Here is a 4,815-nt window from a genome sequence, read left to right as displayed (position 1 = left end):
ATGGGTTTAACGGTTCTACCAAAACAAGTTTCAGTTCTACCTCCATGTGGGTACTAGGATCGGTCAAACTAGTTACCAGAAGTTGGTTGACTAGGTACTAGGATCGGTTAACACATTAATAGGCACATTTTTGTGTCTTATATAATCTCAATTGTATATATTATTAGTGCTCGATTTTATATTTATTACGGCTTTTTATGTCCTTGTAGGTATTTTTGGAGAAATAAGCTTTTGCGGCGAAATTGGCTAAAAACGTGGTTTTTGCGCTCGTGAGAGAAAATTACTATACGGACTCTCACTTTAGATAAGGGGTAACCTAATTACCAAGGGGTAACCCATTTCCAGGCATCTGCTAAAGGGAGACCAGCCACAAATAAGGGGGAAGTCACTTTCTTCCCAAATTCAAATAAAAAAATTGGCGGGAAAATTTTGTTCACGTCTGCATGATTTTTGGGTGATGATTCGATCGATTTCCAAAGCGATTCAATGGCTGAAATTGATTGGGTTTACTCCCTAGGCCTAAACAGGCCTGGTGAACTCTTTTGTTTGAACCCAAATTTGCTAGAATAGTCGGAAAAAGAAATAGAAGTCAAGTTATACACGGTTTGTTGTTGGACTTATTTTTGGAATTCCAGGAAGACTAAAGGCAAGAAACTCTTCCCAAAAATACATATCTATCTAAGGAAGAGTTTGAGATAAGTTGGAAAGCTCAGAAACGCGTGAAACAATTTTGGGAAGAGATTATTGCCGTAACTGCCAAGGAAGGAAAAAAGAGATTTCGAGGAGTTTTGGGGAGATTAAATCACTCTGTTGGCTATATATAAGTTGCTGGGAGTTCAAGGAAGGAGGTCGAACAGTTTGGGGTAGTTTAGAGAACCACATGAGACAAAAATCAGAGTTACAGACATTCGTTTCTGCTGGTGTAGAAGGAAGAATACGAAGAACATCAACCCACAGAAACTGTCGCAGAAAACTATCGTTGTTCTACAGAACTTCCCTTCTATCGTTCCTGTAACAGTCTGCAACAATTATTTCTGTTAGGGTATTCTCTGTAACACTGTTCTCTGTAACAGTGGGTTCTGTAACAATTATAACTGTTACAAACCCGCTGCTTCATACCTCTTCTTCAATAAAACACCTTTTTGAGCTATGGATTATTATTTTAAGCGTGTTTTCACCATGAAGAGCTAAAACCCAACACTGGGATGACGGAGGAAGCCATTCTCTATGCCTGTGGTGAATTTATTTAATTCCTGTATGACTTTTGCACTATTTTAAATTGATTCATGATTTTTCTTAATTGATTGTAATTTTGTTTGATGACGTATTCTTGGTCTTAGTATTTTTGATACGTCATGCTTGTGATTTACAGTCAATCTTTTATAAAATCTACCTTGGCAAAGAATAAAGAGTTAATATTTATTATGTTATGAGCTATAATTGTCTGGAATTGATAGTTGAACCACATGAATATGAGAATCGGTGGAATCTTGAGTCTCAGTACCTCTCGATATCGTGACAATCGTGTATATATATATTTTTTTTGTTTTTATTTTTAAGTCTTATCAAGTCCGAGTTGAACGAACTTTACTACCACTTTCAAAACTACATCAATTTTTGGCGCCGCCGACGCGGATTTGTGTTTAGGTTAGGGTTTTAGATTTATTTTAGGTTTTGTTTTTGTTTTTAGTTTTATTATTTTTGTTCTTTTTTACGTTTTTGGGTATTTATCTTTTGTCTACAGGTTTTGGATCAGAAAGAAAATTGAGCCAAGGAGTTTGGTGATTTCGTAAAGACTGGATCTTAAAGCACAAAGACTTGGAGCGAAAGATTAAAGCGAAAAGAACGGAAAAGAAGACAGTTTCTTTTAGTTATTTTATTTCTTAGGGTTTTGTTTATTTTTCCTTATTAAAAAAAAACTGTATTAGGTTTTATTATTTTTGTAATTTTTCTTTTCTTTTTGGACACTTTGGACTTTAAACTTTGGGACATTATTTTTAAACCCTACGGAAAGGTAGTTTAAATATAAACTGTGTGCAGAGAAGGACGGCGATTACGATATCGCCTCGGCCCCTCGGGTTCGTACATGACATAGGAGTTGTGGCCCGAGTCGACTTCAGCGGTCCTTCGCCCATCTGGAACGGGAGGTAAGATTCTAAACACCCGCGAATCTCCTGTCAGCGGGTTTATTGTATTCCTTCGGTTGCATATATGATGAGGACTTGAAAACGGCTGCTTTAATTTCCTAGTAAAGGGCAAGGACTGACCATACAAGATAAGGGTTCGGATTTCATCACCGTTCTCTTCTTGCCCGCCTTAGGAAAACGAAACCAAACGCGAAACTAAGCCTAAATTTTTGACTAGAACGAGACCTATAGGGTAAAGAGCTTAATAGGAAAGTCGTTCGAAAAATATTGGTTACTCTTTTGAGCATAATTCGAAGTTCATGATGGTTTCTGTGAGTTGAATGCGTGACTGCGCCGCCTTGTAATACCGGTGAGGCCTTGGGTATCAAAGCTCCATCGAGCTTCCCTCGCCTCTATTCAACTTACTTTGACTCGGATTGATTCCAAAGGGGTTTGCTCAGATTGTAACGAGTTCCTTTTCGAAAGAATATAAGCTGGTCTAGAAACAATCTAAGTGGAGCCATCATGCTTTTTGTTTGCTAGAAATCAATAGGTTTGATTTGGTTGAGTCATCCTTGTTTTGTGATTGCATAGAATTCCCCACCTTATTCTTTTGCATGCCTGAACGTAAAAGAGACGCCCTAGGTAGATTTGTTAAATAGAAACCTAATAGTTCTAAGCGTCTTGATTACCTCAATTTAGAAAGCCCGATTCTTGAAGATTCCATTTTTGAACGTCCGTTTGAGGAGAAAATCCCTGATATTCCAATAGTGCCAGAAATGGCAACTTTGAAAGCTTTGTTGAACCCTACTAGGACTACTCGTCCCTCGTGTATCAGGTTATCTGAAACTGAAGAAAATTATGAACTTAAGCCTGGAACCTTATAGTTGCTCCCAATATTTTTAGGGAAAGAAAATGAAAACCCCTATTTCCATGTTAGGGACTTTGAGGAAATTTGTAGTACCCTACAAATTAGAAACCTTGATGATGATGCTTTGAAACTCAGGTTATTCCCCTTTTCCTTGAAAGATAAAGCCAAATCGTGGCTATATAGTTTGGCTTCCGGATCAATTGAAACATATGAACAACTTACATCTGCCTTTTTGAACAACTTTTTCCCTAGGCACAAAACATCTTCTATTAGGACGCAAATCTGCACATTCTCTCAACAGGAGGGAGAATCCTTGTATAGGTATTTGGAAAGGTTCAATGATCTATTAGCCCAATGTCCTCATCATGGTTTAGAAAAGGTTAGGTTAGTTCAGATCCTTTATGAGGGTTTAGATTATCCCACTACAACCACAGTAGAATCTATGTGTACAGGTGGGTTTGAAAACCAAACAGTTGATGATGCGATGACATATTTGCATGAAATCGCCGAAAAGACCCAACAATGGGAAAGTAATAGGGGACCCCAGAAAACAATTCTTCTAGGCAGAGGAAACATTAATAGGGTAGAAGGAAACTTTGAATCAGATGACAAAATTGCTGCTATAGAGAAAAGGTTAGAAGCTTTAGAAGTGGGTCACACTAGTGGTAGATTAGAGCCTTTTTGGGAAGGCCAGAATAATGAAGAGCAAGCCAATGCTCTCTATAATAACATTAGATTCGATAACCGTCAGAAGTTTGACCCATATTCAGAAACCTATAATCCTGGTTGGAGAAACCATCCGAACCTTTCCTGGTCTAAAGGCCAGAGTCAAGGTCAGTTTAGTAATTCTAATGCTCCCCCAGGTTTTGGTTCAGATAAGAACTCTCCAGGTCAGTTTCAGAACTCTTTAGAGAATAGAATGACAAGCTTAGAGGAATCTCTTAATATATTAAGAAAGAGCCAGGATATGTTAGCACAGATCCAGGACATGTTAGTAAAGAGCCAAATTAGTTTTCAATAGGAAACCAAGCAGAACTTTCAAACTAATGCTCAAACTCTTGCTAAGTTAGAACTTCAAGTCGGTCAAATAGCTAAGACCTTAAGTGAGAGAGATAACGGAAGGTTCCCTAGTCAGACTAATCCAAATCCTAGAGGAGTTCATGAAGTAGGTACAAAATCATCACATCAGTTGAATGTTGTTAGAACCCTTAGGAGTGGTAGAGTAGTAGACAATCAGGTAACCATGCCCGATAGTGAGCATACTGTAGTTCACCCCTCAGGACCAACCATAGCTGAGGAGACGGATAAAGTTTCTGATGATGTCAATTCGGTTCCTGAAAGGCCCTATTTTATGCCTAGAGCCCCATTTCCACAGCTATTAGTACCAACAAAGAGTGAACCCAACTTTAATGACATAATAGAGGTTTTTAGGAAAGTTACCATAAACCTTCCGTTACTAGAAGCAATTAGGCAACTTCCAGCTTATGCCAAGTTTCTTAAGGATATGGGTACGCGAAAGCGAAAGCTTAGTGTCCCTAAAAAAGCCTTTTTAGGTAGTCATGTAAGTTCGATCATTGAGAACCCCACAACTCCTAAATATAAAGACCCAGGTGCACCTAGAATTTCTTGTACGATAGAAAACATAGGGTACACAAAGCTTTACTTGACTTAGGAGCCAGTGTGAACTTACTCACATGCCATGTGTACTTAAAGCTAGGGATCGGTGAATTGAAACCTACCAAGATAACATTGCAGTTAGCTGATAGGTCTGTCAAGATTCCTCGTGGTGTGATAGAAGATGTTCTTATTGAGGTCGAC

The 4,815-nt window shown here is 38.4% G+C and overlaps 1 pseudogene; it reads right to left on the bottom strand.

The window, feature by feature from the left end:
• Nucleotides 1-3,269: 3,269 nt before the first annotated feature.
• LOC113362457 lies at nt 3,270-3,369 on the bottom strand (annotated as a pseudogene).
• Nucleotides 3,370-4,815: the final 1,446 nt, after the last annotated feature.

This window comes from Papaver somniferum, chromosome 3, assembly GCF_003573695.1.
Source record: "Papaver somniferum cultivar HN1 chromosome 3, ASM357369v1, whole genome shotgun sequence".
Classification (NCBI taxonomy): Eukaryota; Viridiplantae; Streptophyta; class Magnoliopsida; order Ranunculales; family Papaveraceae; genus Papaver; species Papaver somniferum.
The sequence above is the reverse complement of the archived record's forward strand: the minus strand, read 5'-3'. Positions and strand labels throughout refer to the sequence as shown.